This window comes from Canis lupus, chromosome 24, assembly GCF_011100685.1.
Source record: "Canis lupus familiaris isolate Mischka breed German Shepherd chromosome 24, alternate assembly UU_Cfam_GSD_1.0, whole genome shotgun sequence".
Lineage (NCBI taxonomy): Eukaryota > Metazoa > Chordata > Mammalia > Carnivora > Canidae > Canis > Canis lupus.
Window position 1 is genome coordinate 15435872 of NC_049245.1, and position 21979 is coordinate 15457850.

Sequence of the window (21979 nt, forward strand, 5' to 3'; positions counted from 1 at the left end):
AAGTATTTAAGAAAATATCCTAGAACTAAAAAATTGACTTCAGCAAGATAACTGGATACAGGATCAATACATAAAAATTAATCATATATCTGTATAGTAGCAATAAATATGTGGAAGCAGGAGTTAAAAACACACCACTTGCGGTCACATCAAAGAAAATCAAATGCTTCAGTAAAAAGCTATCAAAAAATATATAACACTAGTATGCTGATAAAAGAAACTAAAATAATTTAAAGATTCATGGATTTCATGATTTGACATGAATGACAATTCTCCTTAACTGACCTCCTAAGTAAATGTCAATTCTCCTTAACTGACCTGTACATTTAATACAATTCCTATCAAAAGCACAGCAAGATTTATTATAGACATAGCAAGTTTATTCTAAAATTTATATGAAAAGGCACAGAACCTATACTAGCTTAAACAATCTTGACAAAGGAGAGTTAAGTGAAAGGAATAACTGTATCTAATGTTTAGGCTTATTCTATAGCCACAGAAATCAAGACAATGTGATATTGGCAGTGGGACAGACACACAGATCAATAAAACAAAATAGAGAATCTAGACATATACTCAGAAAAACAAGTCTAACTAAATTTTGACAAAGTACAAAAACTATTTGTAGGATAGTGTTTACAACAAGTGGTGAATGGAGCAATTGGACATCTGTTGGCAATAAATGAACCTCAGTCTAAACTTCAGACATTACACAAAAATTAACTTAAAATGAATCATGGACTTAAATGTAAAACATAAAACTATAAAAAACTTTGAGAAAAGGACATGGGAAAAAATCTCCAGAATCTATGACTAGGCAAAGAATACTTAGATGATAACAAAAACATAACTCATAAAAGAAAAAATTGACAAGTTAGATCTCATAAAAATTTAAAACATTTGCTCTGCAAAAGATCCAGTTAAGAGGATAAAAATAAACTACAGACTGGTAGAGAATATTTGCAAAGTACTTATCCAACAAAGGGCCAGTATCTAGAGTATATAATGAACTTTGAAAACTCCACAGTAGAAAGTAAACAACTGTCTAAAAGCCATGAACAACATTAAGGATCCTGTGATAATGGAACTGTTCTGTATCTTGACTGCAGAGGTGAACACACAATCACTTTACACGTGATAAAATTGGGTAGACCTTAGCATACACGTGCCTAGCACATTCACACGCCTTATTACACATTATAATAAGGAAAAGTAGGAAATCTGAATAAGTTCAGTGAATTGTATCAATGTCAATATCCTGATTGTGACATATTATAGCTTTGCAATTATTTTAAGAACTCATACAACTCAGTAACAACAAAAAATCTGATTTTAAAATGGGCAGAGGACCTGAATAGACACTTTCCCAAAGACAACATAAAATGGCCAATGCATAGATAAAAAGATGGTCTGTATCACTCATCATCAGGGAAATGCAAATCAAAACCATAATGAGATATCATTTCACACCTATCAGAATGGCTATTATCAAAAAGATAAACACTTTCTAAGTCATTAGAGTTCTAGTGAGGATGTTCAGAAAAGGGTGCCCTTATGCACCATTGGTGGACATGTAAACTGATATAGCCAGTATAGAAAACAGGATGGAGGTTCCTCAAAAAGTTAAAAATAGAACTTTCATATGACCCTGCAATCCCACGTCTGCATATATAATAAAAGGAAATAAAATCATGATCTTGAAGAGATATCTGCAAACCCATTTTTATCACATTTTCCACAATAGCCAAGAGATGAAAATGACTTAAATAAGTATCCATCAATGGATCAATGATTGAAGAAAATATGATACACACACACACACACACACACACACAAAGGAATATTAATCAGCTGTAAAAATGGAAATCCTGCCATCTGTGGCAATATAGATGGATCTTGAGAGCATTATGCTAAGTGAAATAAGTCAGACAGAGAAAGACAAATAATGACAATCTCACTTATATATGGAATCTAAAGCAAACAAATTCATAGAACCAGAGACTATATTGTTGGTTGCCAGACGCAGGGATGGCAGTCAGCAAAATGGATGAATGTGGTCAAAAGGTATAACTGCCAGTTACTAAAAAGGAGAAAAACTCTGTTGCCTTCTCTAACCTCATATGGTACCAATACCATTAGACTGAGAGGCCATAGATGCCTCTGTTTCTGCGATAGTTAACTCACCTCTCATATAGACCACTCTGGCCATAGCTACTTTATAATCCTGGCAAATGCCTGGCTTGGTTATAAAGAGGTCTAGAGTAACATAAAGGGAAATGAAAATGTGATACAGCAGAAGACAGCCTTGCTCAGGGTCCCATAGCTTTCTAGTTGAGGCACCATTGGGCAGCCCGCATCATTGATAGCCTGGTACATACTCTATTTGACCTATTTCCTTTTAAAATTCTTATGACCATGGATTTCTAAATCCATTTTTTTTGTTTCTTTCATCTTGCTCTTCTTTGTGATATATGTGGTTCATGACATATCACATGTCAAAGACGTGTGCTATAGGTATTCAACAAAAATTAGTTGCATGATTTGGATTCAAGAATTTTTTTAAAGTTGCCATGTGCAATACATATACCCTATAGAAACTAAACCAAACCAAGCTTAGTTTATTTTCTAATAAATAATTGAGTAGGTAGGCTATCAGCTCATTAACAATGCAGTGAAAGGCAAAATTAAACAAAGGATATGAGATGATCAGATGACAAAGGGATGATCTATAGCCAAGGGGACCAGAAAAAAAGCTCCATGAAAGAAAACAAATTTAAATTGGACCTTAAATAATGAGTAGGACTTTAGGAGGCAGAGGGGTGACAGTGTTCCTGAAAGAAACAGGAAGAAACTTTCTTCTTTTCTTCTGAAGAAAAGAAAAAAACGAGGAACCAGCCCTAGAAAAAGTAGGTTCAGAAAACTTCTTGGAAGGGGGCATGTGTGAGGGGCATACACAATAGGCACAAAGACATGAAAGACTGAAAGGTGTACTGAAGATGTGTTTTTAAGCAATTGCATCTACCATGCCAAGGAGTTTGGGCTTTATCAGATGAGAAGAGTCATGAAATGTTTGGTCTAGAGAACTTAATCTCACAGTGTTACGTGAAAATGATAGAACTAAAAATGACTGATATTTCAAGTATGAATGACAAAGATATGGGCTGTATTTAATGAGTAAAAGGCAAGTTTGGGGCAAATGTTATTTCTGCATCAACTATCTGAATTATCCTTAATTGGCTAAAAATCAAGTTCTTCATATATAACTCTTGCCCATCTTAAGTTAATCACTCAAGAAAGCGTGAACTCTTCCTGATGTTGTTAGTCATCTTGGAGCAGGGGAGGCAACCATCAGCAGGATTTCCCTGGTAGAGTGTTGACCACCCTGTGACCACTCGTGCCTCCTCCTGTGGTCTCCTAGGTATAATTGCCTGCTCTTGCCATTAGTCTTAAGTATTCTTAGAAACATGGTTGTGTGAACTGAGTTAAAGTTTATGGGTAGGAGGAATAGATTAACTGGTTAACACATCAGCATGGGTAAGTTTATCTAATTAATCTTGGATGAACCCATTGTCACAAGAAGGATCAGGATACTGGAAAATGAAAGTTTAAGTAAATGCTTAATTTGAGCAAAGAGAAAGAAGCTTGATGAGCTTCCAGATTCTGACCAGATCTTGCTGGGAGGCAGGATCAAATTTTATCTAAGTGTTCTCCAAATGGTGGCCAGAGGTTCTGAGCACAAACACATTTCAAAAGGACTCTACCCATGCAAAACCTTTCAACTGCCTTTGACTTGAAGCCAACCAAGGTTAGTAAACATACTAAAATGGAGAAGATGCCAAAAAAACAAATCTTCGGTGTCGATTTCATATTTATGTTTTTAAGAATAAATAATGATGAGAATTATGAAGCTAGCTAGTTTTCCAATTCCGTGAAGGTTTTAGAAAATGCCTGGAGAAGCCCTGCCAGTAACGCAGCTCCTCTCTGGCTACATTTGCTCACAATGTGACTCATAGGAGGTCACCTGCAACAGGAGAGACTCCTTTCTACCCCGGGTTCAGAACCAAATAAACAAATAGCACACCAACTTTGGAGAGACACACGTCAGAGCTAAACATGTAATTTGGAAAATTATATGTGGCTAATTGCCCGGAAAAGACCTCTTAGCTTTTCACAGAGATTCATTGGGAAGATTTTGGAAGCCTCATCAGAAAGGCTTAGAGCATTTCTCTTCCTAGGACAAGGGTGAGAAAAAATTACTCTGAGGAACATAAGAACGATGTGGCACAAAGGTATTTATGTTCACCCAAGTGGGCACCAAAGTATAAAGAAGAAATGCAGCCATAAAACCGTAACTTAAATTGCATCAACAGCTCATATGTCTCCCAAGGCACTATCCTTTTTCTAATCTTAGTGTATATAATATACACTCTAAGATTAATATATATATATATATGTATATAATGGCAAAAGTCACTTACCAAACTTCATATTATCCACAGATTTATATCTATGTACTATAAATGTGGCATTGTTTTGGCTGAGAAAATTTATTTCTTTAGATACCAAGTGAGTTCTTATTATAACATCAGAACATTAGCCCTGAGGTTTATATAAAACTCCATCTTACCAAAAGGCATGAAGGTTTCCAGAGGAGCTCCTGTCAATTCCCAGTTTCTTTACCTTAGATTTGACCCCCTCAGTTTCATGTGATGACACTTTTTTTAGCTTCAAATCAATAATTTGTTGTCCTTCCCCCGCTTTTTCTGGCGTATTTGTTTCAATCAAAGGAAAAGGACCTAACAAACCCCCCCAAAAAGAGATTTATGTAGCAAGACTGGATGAATACCATTCTCTTTCTAGCCTGCTTTCAAGAAAGGCAGGTTAAAAATAACTGAAAATTTACAAGGGCCTCCAACCTAACCTGAAAAGCCAGCCTCAGCCAGGGACCCAACTCTTCCTGGCTGCTCACCAGAGTCACTGTTAAGAATTCATTTGTATGATTAGAGCTCCAGAAACAAACAAACAAACAAACAAGATACATAAGATAGATAGATAGATGATAGATAGATAAAGCAACTAGGCCTTGGCAAAAGGCCTTGGCAAGAACAAAACTGTGCAAATAAAATTATGAAGAAAGTAATGGGATGTTAGCCAAAATCATCTTGTCCTGGGTGATTTTTTTTTGTCCCCCTCTACCAAGATGAAAATGAAAGAAGAAAGTGAATAAAATACCGGCATCTCTTGATTCTCTCAGAAGACCTCCACATCCTAGTTGTTGAGGTAGAAGCTAGAAAACATTTGTATATTCAGAGCAGATGGAGACTGATAGTTTCTGCCCCCAATCTCATCTTTTTCCCAGATGTGATCTGCTTTTATCCTCCCTACAAAGCATCTCCATGGTAAGCCTGATTCTGCCAAAGTAGTATTACAGATCCTGAATCAAAACCCCAAGTACCATCCAACAGAACTTTCTGTAAGCATATGTCCTATAAGCTTTGTTGTCATTTAAAACAGGTCATTTAAACATGTAGAATGTGGCTAGTCTGTCTGAAAAATTCTCTTTTTTTTTTGAAAAATTCTTAATGTTATTTAATTAACTGAAATTTAAATAGCCACATGTGGCTAGAGGTTACCCACATGGGACTGCAGCAATACAGAGGACACCAGCTGATTCTCCTTGATAGTGACAACTCCAAAGATATCAGTGCCTATCAGCCCCAATTTAAACACCTTTAGATTAGTATAGAAGGGTTTTCCAGTAGTAAATGAAAGGGAATTTAGAATTGTAATATATTTCCTAAAAGAATGTAATCACAGTTACTTTCAGATATGATAACTGACATAAAGATAGCTAGTTTGCTAAAGGTCCAGTCCTGTACTTTTGATAATGAAAGCATTACTGTTTGCAATTAGCCTTTACACCCCCTAAACTGGACCTGCTAATAAACTGGACTCTTCACACTCTGTTGCCTAAGAGTCCCGCTAGTTAGCACTGGAGCTGCCATTCCCCAATCCTATGCTCAGGGCAGATATCGCTGATTCAACATGGTGTTTCTGAATGCTGAGTCTGAATGTAGCCTCAACAACCTTCTCAGAACAGTGTGTGCCATTAACAAATCCCAGGAGACCAAGAGCAAACTGATTGTCTCTCTTTGATCAAATAAATCTCCCAAAATGGTTATACTAAACTTCATTGGGGATAAAATGTTTCCCATCTTTTAATGTGAATAGTTAATCCCGCTTTCTATGTACCTGAAAGTATTAAGTTCACACGGCTACTCAGTTCCTTCTTCCAAACAACTTTCTGAGTTTTGAGAAATCCATTTCTTCTTTTAGTTTTCAATCATCATCTCTAAATATTTCTCATCTGGGTAGAAGTTGTTAATATCAGATTTTTTTCCTTCAAAGATAATACATACCCTACTTAATGTCTTTAATATTTTCTTCTTTTTAATTTCTCCCTTATCTAAAAATAAACTCTTGTCTTATCTCAAAAACAAGTACTCTTGATGCTGCTATTACATCAAAATGCCCATCTCGTTTCTCTCTTTGCTTTGACTTTTACGCCCCCAAAATGGAGTCTATATTCATGGCTTCCATTCAAAACAGCCGTTCATCCCTTAATCTCCAGAAACTGGTTTCCTTCTCTACCACTCTAGCAATGATGTCTCATCTGTGTTTATCCAGGAAATTCAATAAGTTTTTCACAGTTTTCAACGCAGTAATTGCTATTGATTAAAGGCTTTGAAATAAAAAGTTTTACTTTCCATTGGCTCCTGGCCCACTCCATGTTTAGATCTTTGGTTTTATTTCTTTTTCCACCACTAGGTATGGAGAATCCAAAAAGGAGTTCTGTCTCTAATACACTACAGCGTTCTCTCTCCAGCTTTCTTCAGATATCTCATTGAGTTTCATTGCTTCAGCAAACACTTCTCTTGTGGATGATGACACCCAAATCTATTTTCCTTTTAAGGCTAATCCAACTTTCCCAAAAGCCCACTAGGCATCTCCACTAGGATTTTCTCAACAGGTTTAAAGCTGATCTCATCTTTTCCTCATCTAAGTCAGTTTCCTCTTTGGGGTTCTCATTTTGTTCTTCAAGTTACCCAGGCTCAGGGTCCTGGAATTGGCCTGTATCTGCCCACATGTCACTTTGTCTACCCAATAAGTTCTCAGGACCTATAAATACTTCCTTCAAAATGCTTCTCTAAACATTCCATTCCTTTTTATCACTGCCAATTTCAACCCAGTCTTATTACTTAATCTTCTAAGCATAGAAGATTTTTCAATTCTCTCCATGTCAATTAATCCAAGAAGCTACTGTAATGGAATTTCCCAAAACTCTTCCTTCTTATGTCACCTTCATGTTCCCAAAGCTTTCATCATACCATTTCCTACAGCAAAAATAATCTATAATCCTATTCAAGAGATTCTGTAATCACAACCATTCAATCTAACCAAAGTTACCTCCTTCTACCCACTTCAAGTACTCCTCAGCCATGTTGGTTCACTTTTTCTCAAGATATGTGCAATCCTTATGTACATAGAGCCACCCCATCCCACTCCTACATGCTACCAGTTTCCTATGCTCTACCCTCCTCCATTCTCCATGCCAAAGTCCAACTTCTGGTGGACTTCCTATTTTTGTCCTAGTATGTTTTGCATACCTAAAGCCTTATTTGAACAATATACACTCAGCTTTTCTTTCCTTGCATTGCTCTTTATCTTTTCCTATAAATCCTATATTCCTGCACAGCTTCAAAGCTCCTTGTAAAAAGAGCTCTATCTTCCATCTGCTAGAATGGCAGCCAATCATAGATCAGCAATGTCACCAGACAGTTGAGTTTAAAAGTGAAGACATTATTCTAATTTTGTCCATTTTATGGTTCAGCATTAGAATTTCTATGCAGTTTGAACTGAGCATTGCCCTCAGGGTGATAATTTCATACAGTGCTCTACAAAAGATATACATACCAGAGCAGGTAGTGTTTCCTCTAATAATGAGGCTTCCACACAGTCAAAGGCTGTCGTTGAACTGAATCTTGTTTCAGATTCTAGCTAATAAATGCTCCTAAATATTTTCAAGCTTCCCCACCGTCGTTAAGGCTTAGAGAGGCTATTTGTCATACTTGCAAAGGCTTCAAATGAGGCATGATTTCCAGAAGAAAGCAGCTGTGTAAAATTGGCCTACAAACAGAAAGACAGCATGGCTGTGGGACACCTAGCTTGCTGTCAACAACCAAAACCTTCACTGGCACTGGTAAATGTTTTATTGGTTTAATATTAAATTAACTGCCCCTGCATACGGAGTGCATTATATTTAATGGCATTCTGGTATTTGGAACTGCAGTTTGCTCTTATGCACCTGTAAAATTAGTATTTCATAATATTCCACTAAGTTTGTAAAGCTTCATTTGTTTTATATGCAGTTTTCAAAAGCTTGACATAGGCAGTGGAACTTGGGTTTGGAGAAAATCTGATAGGCAAACTGTTACCACTAAAAAGGGATTCCTTTTTTTTCCTAGCTAAAACACACACTATTTGAAACAAAGATTATAAAGTTTTTGTTTATCTTGAGTCATCGGTGAACAATTAATGCACTTTGGTTGCCCTTCACTTTGCTTAGGAAAAGTCTATCTGGGGAGATGAGTAATTGCAGGTTTCCTAAGATCAAACCCGAGGACGATACTTCAGGCTGCTCCTGTTTAAATACCTTAACTGTTACTAAACCTTGGGTAGGGAGTCATTTTTGGTTTTGCCCAGACATTATAAGCCTACAATTAGAGAGGATTATTTACAAATAGTATTCATTTAGGGAAAAATTTCCCCGATTATAAAACAGTTTAAAAAAAAAAAAACCCTGAAAACAATGTAGTTTAGACTCTGTGCTTCTGTGCTTTAACTTTATTAAAAGTTATTATATGGCTACCTTAGAATTCGCTTTTCATATTAATTCACCTAATTTACAGAAACCATTGTCATCCACTGATTCTGCTTTTAGCACTGAGAACATACTGTGTACTAAGGTACACACACACACACACACACACACATGCACACACACTCAGAGTCTTAATAAACTCTATTGGCATTGTGGCCACACAGAATTTATTTTTACAGGACTCACTTTCTAAGGTAAATTACCTATAGCATGACCTCATTCAAAGATGCCATTCAAAACTGGATCTTTGTTTATGTACAAGCATTTGTTTGAATACCTGTATTCAATTTTTGGTGTACATAATCTAAATAAAGGTATAGAGACAGAAAACAGATTGGTGGTTGCCAGGTGCTGGGGGCAAAGAATGAGTGGTGGCTTAATGGGAAAATGTTTTCCTTTTGGGGTGATGAAAATGTTTTGGAACTAGATAGAGGTGATGGATGTACAACACTGTGAATGTACTAAATAAATGCCACTGAATTATACATTTTATGTATAATGGTTAATTTTATGTATATGAATATCACTTCAATTAAAAAAAAAGAAAAAAACTGTATCTATATCATGGGCTTACTGTACATACGGCTTGCAAGCTTCACTCAGATCAAGTCTACAAGTGATACTGAGCTGCCCTAAAACTGAACCCCAGAGCCTATCTTCTGGAAGAAACACAGGACTTCTAACAATTTCTTACATTTTATCATGTAATCAGAATTGCCTACTTCTGGGAATCCCTGGGTGGCTCAGCGGTTCAGCGCCTGCCTTCAGTCCAGGGTGTGATCCTGGTGACCTGGGATCGAGTCCCGCATCAGGCTCCCTGCATAGAGCCTGCTTCTCCCTCTGCCTGTGTCTCTGCCTCTCTCTCTCTCTCTCTCTCTCTGTGTGTCTCTCATGAATAAATAAAATCTTAAAAAAAAAAGAATTGCCTACTTCTATTTAGATTTCTTGTGACTGTGTCTATTAACAGAACTATGTAAAGATTCAATGACCATCCCTCTCCCTATTTGAAGATCTTTCCATCAGTCTCTGACTGTCTCTCCATAGTGTGTGGCCTTCTTCATTTCCTTTCACATCCTTAGCACATACCTAAGGAGCTGGTGTCCCTTGGGGGTTCTGCATTAGCCCTCTTCCCTTCCCTGCAAGATCTAAGATAACTTCTTTGCCCCTGCCTAGCTATTAAGGACTCTCACATCTGGACCCACAGTCCTTCCTCGTTCCAGATCTGTGTGGCACTAGCCACCTGCATACCCAGAAGATTCTCATTTCCAAATGGAGCCCACTATAAAAATAGCTGACTTTCATATAGTTTTCAAAAAATTATTTAGAAAATGTTCTCATAGACATTATCTCTTTTAATATTCACAACATCCTTGTGGAATAAATAATAATGTGTACCCACACTGCAGCTAGGGAAGCTGAGGCTCATAAAGGTCAAGGGCCTGAGGTCACTAAGCTGATAATTTGCAAACACACCCACTTTTCAGCCTCCTAGTTCCTTACTTATCCCAGCATATGACAGGGATGCCTTTATATCTCTTCAAAAATGGTTCCCTCTCCTACATTTGCAATCTGCCTTTGCAACATCACCCTCTCTCCATTCAGGCCCAGGAACTGGAGTCTTCCAAGTCATTCTTGACCTTCTTCTCCTTCACTGCCAATATCTAACCAAAGTCTCTTACATGTTTTCTATTCTACATCCATGGCCATCACTCATCCCCACTTATTTCTTGCCAAACTACTTCAAAATTATTTTAACTGACCTCCTAGTACCAAGATCTATCCCTACAGGGTACCCTATTATTGTATCTCATCATTCATGCCTACCTCAAAGAGTCTTGGTTAATCAGTTCTACCTATCAGAACACATCAAGGGTTTTAGCATAGTATTCAAGGCCTCTTCACATCTTTTCACTTTCCAGGCTTATCTATCATAGTGCTTCTCCATGTCTTCAATTCAGGGATACTGAATTACCTTCTATTGCCTGAAGCCACTGCATTTCACTCTTCTATGCCTTTACTTGTGCTGTTTCTTCTTCTTCTTGAAAGTCCTCCTTACTTATTTTCTAATTGAAGAAATCCTTCAAAATGCCGTTTGAACCTCACTATCTTGGTGAAATATTTCCTGAGTCTCCCTACCTGATCCAGAGAGAATTAGTCAATCCTTATCTGATATTCAATACAAAGCATTTTGTGTATCATGTATATCAGTTTCCTAGGGCTGCACAACCTTTGTTGCTTAAAACAATAGAAATTTATTCTCTCACAGTTCTGGAGGCCAGAAATACAAAATTAAGGTGTCAGCAAAGCCACACTCCCTCTGGGAGTTTCAGTGGAGAATTCATTTCTTGTCTCTTCCAGTGTCTGGTGGTTACCAGCATTCTTTGGCTTGTGGCTACATCTCTCTTTGCTGTCTCCACATCGTATGTCAAAAAGTCACGTTATTCCCTCCTAACATGTGAAGGTTAGGTTTGATGGGTATACTAGCAGGGTGTGAAAATCACTTTCACTATCAATTTTAAAGGCCTCTTGCATTCCATTCTAGGTTCCGTTATTGCTATCTGATACCATTCTTATGCCTAATTACTTTACGTTATCTCATTATTTTTTCACCACTTGAGGCTTTTACCATTATTTTCTCTCTTTATCCCTGATTTCTTAAAATATCATGATGTGTTGCCTTAGTATGAGTTTGTGTGTGTGTGTGTGTGTATTCATTATATCAAATACTTGGTAGGATAGTTCAGCATCCTTAGTTCTGAGAAGTGTTCTTCTATTATTTGGTGAATAATGTCCTATTTTTTCTATTCTTATTTTCTCAAACACCTATTAGTTAGATGTTTGATGACCTGGAATAATCTGATCCTTTTATTGTCTTTTTATTTCTATATTCTGGATATTTTCCTCAGATTTATTTATAGTTTTTAAATTTTAATTTTTTTTTTAAATTTAGTTATCCTATTTTTAACTTCCACAAGATCTTATTTTTGGTTTATATCATTTTTACCAATAAGTTAAGATACAATGATTACAATATCTTCATATATCTTTTTGAGATGATTAATAATAATTTCTTCAAGTTTTCCTTTCTTATTTGTATTGCCTCTTCTTCTTCTGTTGTCTTTTCTCCTCTTTCTTTTGGTATTTATCTTTTCTGTAATAGTATTTCCTCAAATGGTTGATATTGCTTGGTTATCCATTTACATTTCATAGTAAAACATTAAATACTTGAATAGGAGCTTTATGTGTATTTATAGGGTTTCTACAGGCCAAATATATGGCAGGCCAAATATAATTATCCATTGGTCTTCTTTCTGGGGTTTATCTTGGCTCTCCACAAAGAGAATCTCCAATATTCTATCTAAGGTCAGACTAGAGGCAGGAAGGTTGTTTTTCACCTTTTGGTTTATAGACTTCTACTTATGACCAGTGTCACACCCCAAGCTCATCTTTTTCTGGACTTTTATCCCTAATCTCTGGGATTTCTCTGATTCAATTTATCTCAAGAATAAACTTCCAGGCTCTTACAGGCATGGGGTGTTGGGAGAATTTTTACTTTTTACTGCAAATGGTGGGAGAGAGGACCAAGAAGTTGCCTGTTCCTTTGACTTATTTTCAAACAAATCTATTTTCAGCTCCACAGTTCATCACTACCTTCTTCATTCCTACCAATTACTTAGCTATTTCCTTATTTACGAACACACTGGATTGGGTGGCATCTATTTCCATATCACCATCGCCCAGCCCTGGTCCCAAAGTTATTTTGGTCTAACTTTGTTTCTAAGTCATCTCTACCTACTTCATACACTTACTATCTACTATACAAACATTTGCTATTTTCTCTGCCTATTATGTATTTAGTGTTTCAGAAGTCTCACAGTTTATTCAGAGATTGTGTTTCTTACTCTCTATTCTTTTTCTCCTTTTGAGAACTTCTAGAGAAGATATCAGATAATGCTTTATTTATTCCACCATTTAGAAATAAAAGCTCTGATCTATTCAGGACTACAGCCTTTCTCTCTGATCTTTGAAGCTATACTCTTTATTTTCTTTTTTCTAAAAAGATAGTCTTTCCCATTGTCACCTCCAAACTTTTGGAGGCCCAATTTCTTTCTCAAAATCCCCTCTTTGACCTGTATTTCTCATATTGAAATAATATTCAGTTCCCTATTTCCTCAAATAGGATTAAACTGCATTTTTCCATCTGCTCCAAATTGCCTTTTCTTTAAAATTGTGTCTATTCCTTTAAGGATAAATAACTTTCAATACAACATTCAAAACAGATTAACTAAACACTACTTACAGCAATTTACTCAAAAGGGGAAAGGGAAAAAAGAGCTTACTATATATCAAGGCCTACTAGTCACTCATTAAATATTAAACTGATTTCCACAAATTTTTCCATGGTGTTTTAAACTTTTAGAAATACTTAATGGAGCATCACAGTATGAATGCTCAATGAATTGTAACAAACCAAACAGGACTCAACTGGTCTCAGTATAACTCTCTGGGATAAGTTTAACAATAAAAATAGACTTCATTTTCATCCATCACAATTATTTATTTTATCCATTGCTTTGGAAACCATACAAGGCACATTATAAGTTCCACAGTGTCAGTAATCAAAAAAAATCAATTAAAATATATTCCTTGTTATTAAACAGTTGTGACAGTTTCTTTAATTACTTCACAGATTTATAATTAGCCCTCAGAATATCACTGTGGTCATTTTATTTTTTGAACAGACAAACTGAGGCATGAGATAATAAAGTATGTTTTTTTAAAAATATATTTGAGAAAAAAACAGAATTAAGAATAATCTGGGCTTGGCTTAACCTCTTGTTTCTCAGTCACATGATCTTCCATATAATAGATTCTTCTTGGCATCATTGAGCTTAAAACTCCAAGATATTTTTCACATTAAGCCAGATACTTAAATGCAAAAACTATTTCCTGGCATCGATAATGCCCACTCTATACCATTAAATATATTTTAATTAAGCAGTTTAATTGTAAAAATGTCTGACAGTTTACAATGTTATGTGTTCACACTCTTTGAAATTATTACATTGCTGGGGCAAATATAATTAAATTTGGTTACACATTAAAACAGAGACCTGAAAAAAAAAAAAAAAAAACAGAGACCTGGTCATGTATTTTAGTTTAATTGTGTGTCTGTTTTAAAGAACACAATTATAAAGATTCAAATCCAAAGAATAATTTGTTGAATGTAAGACTATACCATGAACTTCATAGCTGGATAAAAATTATTGGATTCAAAATCATTCAGTTGCCTGCACGAGCCAGAACTTGGATCAGATTTTTGGAAAACATGGTCTATTATTAAAGCTCTGAATTGAAACTTAGTAAAGAAAATACAGAGAACTAAAAACTCAATGTGAAGAAGAGAGGAAGAATAGTATTTTCAAGTTATAAAGGAGTCATGAGGCAATGGAAATGATTATTCCTTCAGTATGGATAGTTCTTGATTGTACATAAACCATCTCTGTCTAAACCTTACAGCCACGCAGTAATGCTTACCCTAGCATGCCACCAGAAGCAAAGAACAACCCTGCTGTCTCAGAAAGACTCTTATATAGAAGATGAAGAAGACCAATCACACAGCTGTCATGCCTGCCTGTTCTAGCTTGAGACTCAAAGACCACAACCTCTTTTACTCAGTCCTTCTCTGGTCTAAAGTCAAGAAGACTCCATGGCCTTCTTAGTATACCAGAGTCCCTTACCCTTACCATGGGGGAATAACCTGACATTATCTCTGGTGTAGACTTTTTCCTGGACTCACACTCTGGGGAGTTTCTGTTCTACAAGAACTCCATGGAACTCCATGGAACTCCATGAGGGCACTGATTATCCCATCTAGCTCCCCTCTGTCCCATTTCCTTGAAGGTAAAGGGAGGTCCCACTCTCTGCACTAGCTGAGGTCCTACCTTTGGATAAGTTTGTTGGGGTTTTTTTGATAGATTTCGTAAAAAGTCAGCAGAGGTACTATTTGAGCCCAAATGGATTCCTCTGAACTACCTGCTTCATCATAGTACCATCAGCTATGACATGATTGATTATGAAGGCTTGCACAGAGCTCAACCTCTGTACTTGCTTCTTTAGTTCACCCTCCATGCCACAACCAGAATGGTCTCTGCCTTTCATCTGCATAAACCTCCTCAGAGGGGGCCCCATTCTTCTCAGGATAAATCCCAATCTATTGACTGTTTCTACAATTTCGCTTCCTGTCTTGCTCCAACCCAATCTCTATGCTCAACTCTGTTCTTTTTCTATGTTCTTTGTTCTATAAGCCTGTCCTTTGGCCTATGGAATTACCATAAGCTGTAGAAACTTTAGTCTGAGGTACCCTTCACCCTGGCTCCAGGTTGGTTTTTCTAAAAAATCACTTTCTCTAATACCAATTCATCTATAAATTAACACCTCTTATACATTTAAAACATTTTAAATACATTTTATTTTTTAAGTCATATTTTTTTACTTTAAGATTTTTCTTGGGCAGCCCGGGTGGCTCAGTGGTTGGGTGCCTGCCTTCAGCCCAGGGCATGATCCTGGATCAAGTCCCACGTCAGGCTCCCTGCATGGAGCCTGCTTCTCTCTCTCTCTCTCTGTCTTTCATGAATAAATAAATAAAATCTTAAAAAAAAAAAAAAGATTTTTCTTGCCCAACTTATCTCATTTCTAACTACTTTTTTTAAATTGTAGGATTGAGGCACCTGGGTGGCTCGGTTAATTAAGCATCTGATTCTTGGTTTCGGCTCAGGTCATGATCTCAGGGTCGTGGGATCGAGCCCTGCATAGGGCTCCATGCTCAGTAGGGAGTCTGCTTGAAATTCTCTTCCTCTCCCCCTCTCCCCACTCATGTGAGCACTTTCTGTCTCTCCCTCTCTCTTTCAAATAAGTAGTTTTTTTAATTGCAGATTTTATGAAAAATGAAATTTAAAAATTTTTTGCAGGGACCTCTTATTATGGTTGTATTTACTTTTGAAAACCTTAAGAACATTCAACACTTAAATAACTTTTTTTCATTTTTATTTTCTTCTTATTTATTTTAGAGAGAGAGAGAGGACACAAGAGGGAGGAACAGAGGGCATGAGAGAGAAAATCTCAAGCAGATTCTGCACTGAGCACACAGCCCAATACAGGGCTCCATCTCACGACCGTGAGCTGAAACCAAGAGTCGGATACTTAACCAAATGCATCACCCAGATGCCCCTTAAAAAAACTTTTTTAACTAGTAATTCACACTTCTCAGCAATAAACAAAGAAAGAATCATGATAACTTACTGTCTTTTATGTTATTTAGGCCTTGTCACTGAAGTCAGATAACCAATATTTAACCAATATTTTAGTTGATGAATATTCTAGGATGAAACCAAGGAAATATCTTTAGATCTAAAAGAGTCATGGAAATAATCCTAAAAAAGAAATAGAGCGTGAGAAATTATTTAGCCTATTATGAAATGTGTAAATACACTAAACATCAAATTTCAAGTAAAGAATATTTGGATGAATTTACTACAATTCGAGAATACTTTTTGTGAATAATATATTTTGATTTTCACTATAGCACCATGTGATAGATTTCATGAGAAGAGGAAACTAAAATTCAGACACATTAAGTGAAATGTGTCACACAACTACAATGAGTGGAGGCAGGATTTGAACCAATAACTTTCAAGAACTTCACTGCTCTTTTCACTGTGCAGTCCATGAATCTTGACATCTGAAAGATGTCACGAGTCCATGAATCCAAAGGACAGAACTGAAAGTGTCACTGCTGGTGTCTGCTTCATTTCTTCACAGTTGGGTAACTCAAAATGAAAAGAGATTTGAGAAATTTCTATAGCCATGGGGAAAATTGCATCAGGAAAACTACAGTACTGTGTAACAAGCCACCCCAAAGCTCAGTAGTTTGAAAAAAACATAATTTATTAAGCTCACATTTGACTGCAGGTCAGCTGGGGTTTGGCTAATCTAGGCTGGGCTCAGCTGGGGCAGAAATACTCTTAGCCTGCAGTATCTGAGGAGATTCTCTTTTATGGAACAGGTCAGCTGAGGCAATTCAGCTGCAAGATGGAAGTCCAGCTTGCTCAATTTTTTTTTTCCTATTTTATTCTGCAGCTCAGGCTAAAGAGACAGCTGTGACTTGGATGTGCTTCTCATGACAAGAAGAGAGACAGGAAGGCAAGTAAGGAAGTAGGAAGGCAAGTAAAAATTCAGGAGCCTTAAGGCCAAAGCTAGAAACAGCACATTGCTACTTCAACTTACATGACATTGGACAAAGTCAAGGTTGAGGCCTAAATCAAAGGGGAAAGAGCACTATGTCCTAAAAGAGGCAATCACAAGGTGAAGCTGAAGGAGAGGTGAAGAAAAGAGCCAGAGATTCATTTTTCTCCCTAAAAGGTTGCTTTCTAAGTACCCTCTGGTTTGAAAATCTAAGATCAGGTACATTGCTTTGACAATAAAATTCACCTTTCTTCCTTCCACTTACCATTCTATTCATCCATCCTTCTGACAAACCTTGAAAGCCTACTAGGTGAAACAATACTAGAAGCATCAGAAACGCAAAATTAATAAAAAATGTTCTCCGTCCTTCAGGTAAGGCAGAAACATAAGCAATATTTTCATAGTATTTGAGAACTTTCATACAATAAAGGGAGAATACATTGGAGTAATATATTAGTTTGAAATATAAATCAGAGTGCTTAAAGAAAGGTCTTATTGGATATAACTTTTCACCTCAACATTCAGTTAATAAAATAACCGAATAAATATACCCAGGTGTACTACCAGGATATTGAAGAAATACTGTTTAAAAGACCAAATATCAGGGTGCCTGGCTGGCTCAGTCAGAAGAACATGAAACTCTTGTTTTTGAGGTTGTGTGTTCAAGCCTCATGTTGGATGTAGAGATTACTTAAAAATAAAATATTTTTAAAAGTTTAAAAGAAAAGAGAAAATAACTGAAAACAGCTTAAATTAAATAGTATCAGATGGATTTCTGGAAGGAAACACACCAACTATTACACATAGCTATCTCCAGTTGATATCGATTGTGAGTGATACTTTTCTTCTTGTTTCTGTTTGGCTTCTATTTTGTCTACAATGGACAGGGACTACTTATATAAAAATAAATGTTAAAATATGACTAAAGAAACAACTTGAATTATAGTTTGATCAGAACTAAAACATAAAAATTAAGGTTACCAATAACACATAAACAAATAATTAAAATACAATGAATGTAATTTGGTTTGTAACAGTTTGCTATATATACCAAATACAAAGAAAGCTAACTGTCTAGGATGGGCCAGTCACATGAAAACCTCATAGAGGAGATTCTATTAGATCTGAATCTGGAAGGATGTGTGGGAATTTACCAGGAGAAGAAAGGGCAGTGATACTGTGTGTTTCTGATAGAAGGGAATTTTTTGTAGAAATAATAAGCAGTTAAAGGTATAGAAGGAAATCCCCACCATTTTCAAAAATTATTCTGTATGTTGGCAAATTGAACACCAATAAAATATAAATTTATTATTAAAAAAATCTTTAGTAAGACTTAGAGGCCAAGGAAGATTGGAACTATTTATGAAATTCTCAATACCAAAATCTTACCGAAATCAATGCACTTTCAAATACAGGAAGTACCAATGAGGGAAAAGATAGCATGTTTTACTAAGTGGGAGTGGAGCATTTATGCTATTGAGGAAATAGTTGTAAATCAAGTGTTCACTTTCTTGTGGTCTTTAATTAAATGTCTGATTCAGCATTGAAAATGTTAGGTAGCTACTGAAAAGACGGTTGATTCGAATAACTTTTTAGATTTAGAAATGACAAGTCTCTTATAATCAAGACATTTCTTCTTGGGAAAGGCAGGATACATTGAAATAAAAACCATTGGGAGGATATGGTCAATTTACTGATTTCCATTTCTGGACTTGATTTATAACCATATGATTTCATCAGATTCAAGCCTGAGAGGAGAATTCCCGCCAGGCAGATATTTTAGACTGGACCAGATTGGCGGATATCATCAAATTTCAGGATTATTATATTTTCCAGCAACTATACTATTCATCCATGCTTTGCATATACTCACTGGTTTTCTTGTTCTTCTTCTAGAGCTTTTATAAGGTGGTTATTTTCTTCTGTTAGTATATAAACTTGAACTTTTTAGACATCTAGTTTTTCATAAACCCAAGCACATTTCGCTTCTCTCCTCAATCAGTAACATTAATGGAAAGAATAGATCATAAAGGCAAAGTTGAAATTGTGTCATAAATTTTGACACAAATCAATGTAATTCTAGACCATTTATATTTAATTTTTCTCATTATTTTGTGTATATATCTTATCACTCCTTGCAAAAGATTCGTCATTTCCTTCAATGTAGCAACTGGATCACATAATTATTTTGTATTTTTGTCCCATTCCCTATCCCATTCACATACATATATAGCACTAAGCTATGTGATTTGGTGAAGTTGGTGAATTTAGGGAAAATCATGTATACTCTATTCTTCCTACTCTTCTAAAATGTTTGTCTTCATATCTTTCATTTTCAACTTCTTTTTTAAAATCTTTTTATCACTTTCTTTCATCATGATAAGTGTACTCTTTAATCCCCATCCCCTACTCATCCATCCCCACCCCCAACTCTCCTCTGGTAACCAGAAGTTTGTTCTCCATTGTTAAAAGTGTGTTTCTTGGTTTGTCTCTCTTTTTTTCCCTTTGCTTATTTGTTGTTTCTTAAATTCCACATATGAATGAGATTATATGGTATTTGTTGTCCTCTGACTGAAAAAGCTCACTTAGCGTTATACTCTCTAGCTCCATCCAAGCGTTCTCACCTAGAAAGCATGAGTGTGCCTTTTCCCCTCATGTCTTTGCCAATACTTCTTGTTCCTTGTGTTGTTGATTTTAGCCATTCTGACAGGTGTGAAGCGATATCTCATTGTGGTTTTGATTTATTTGCATTTCTCAACATTTTCAACTTAATAAAGTTTTGAATTTCAATTCATATAGGAAAAATCATTTTCCTGGTGCATTTGCAGCTAAATTTTATGATATTCCTTGACAGTAAGATGATTTTTGAGGGAAATAGTAAAAGGAGGCTAACATAAAATAAAGCACACACACACAGACATCAAAGTAATTTAAAGCTCTTTATTTTTTTAAAAGATTTTATTTGTTTATTCATGAGAGACACGGAGAGAGAGGCAGAGACATAGGCAGAGGGAGAAGCAAGCTTCATGCAGGGAGCCCAACGTAGGACTCGATCTCGGGTCTCCAGGATCATGCCTGGGCTGAAGGTGGCACTAAACTGCTGAGCCACTGGGGCTGCCCTAAAGCTCTTCGTTAAACGGCTTTTTAATTACTTCTATATTTCACTGTTTCTGATTCTCTCTAGAGCAATCTTTGCTGGATATTAGAATCATTTGAGATGCTATTAAAAAAATACCCATACTCAAACTCTATCCCAAACAACTAAATCTGAATCTATGTAAGGAAGCCCCTAGAATGAATATTTTACACAACTCCTATGACAATTCCAAAAGGCAATTGTAGGGGTCAAAATAATTACTGAATTAGACTTTTCCAAAAATTAAATTTAAAAAAAGATTTTAACTTACTTAAAGAAAATGAGCTGATATTTAAATTAATTTTAGGATCAACTCCAAAATCCAATAAATATACTGAGATTGCCAATTAGGCACAGAGTACTGAATGAGTCAACAGGAACTTTAAGAGTGGGGAGTCCAATATTATCATTCCAAGAAGTCTTATCTGTTCAGCCATATTAATCTACTTGTTCTCTCAGTTTAAGAGATAACACCCAGACTTCCTCAGTTGTCTGATTCTCTTAAATTTGAACAAAATGGCTGAATTCACCAGATGTCCTGTTCTCAGATTAACCAGGTGATCTGACATCAGACTCAGCCTCCATATCAAGATGAATTAGTAACCTGCCAAAGCACCTCCTCCACCCAGAGTCCTTTTCAAAGGGTTAAAATCATAGCAGAGCTGAAACAATACTGCTAATTCTAACAACACAGGCCATAAACAGACCCAAGAAGGAAACAGGGCTCCCAACTTCAGATCTTGACCTCTGTACCATTCTCTTCAATGTGAACCCTTGTATTTTTCCTTTCCCGATGCTCCTTCTTCTGAGATGATATGCCCTCTGGCTTCAGATTACAAAAAAAAAAAAAAAAAAAAAAAAACATTTTTTTGAGCCACTGTTTTCTCTAAGTTTTATCTATTTCTTTGAAATATCTTAAATGCTATGGTTATTTCAGCTAGTTATTGTGTTTTTACATCATCTCTGAGAATGGCACGTAGTTCAGAGAAAAACAGCCAAAGTAGTTCAGTGTTTTTGGCTTATTGTTTGAATATCTGAAAGCATTGCAGCTGGAAAGAATTCCATTAATTTGTGGCTAGCACTGATACATCAGCCTTAAGAGCTTCCAAGTAAACAGAGGGAAATTGGCATTGCTATCTTGTGGCAAGAAGCAAAGAACAGAGTGGTACAGAGTTCTCCAAGAAGGAAACATTAACCCAGATGTGAACAAGACAATGAATGAATTGTTCTTTGGAACTTTTCAACCTTTCAGCTGTGAGCGGCAATTATAATCACTAAAGCATCCAAACACTCAAAGGAGACTTAAACCTGAAAATTACCCATCATGGCTCAGGCACAATTATGTCTCCATAGCTCCATGAAGTACAAGAGTCCAAATTTAACATAGACACTTAAAAAAATTAAACTTCTCTTTAGAGGAAACCCAGAAAAGCATGTGGTCATGTATAAAACGTGCACGCGTGCGCGCGCCCAAAGCACACCCTATATTTAAAAACAACTGGCATTTATCTTCAAGAATCAACTCCTCATACTTATTGCATAACACTCCTTTCACTTCTAATCAGAAAGGCAATCTTTCTTCTAATATAGTAAACATAATTTATTTGCAAATCTACAAGAAGGAATTACTGTGGGCTATTTTAGGCCTCTGACTTCAG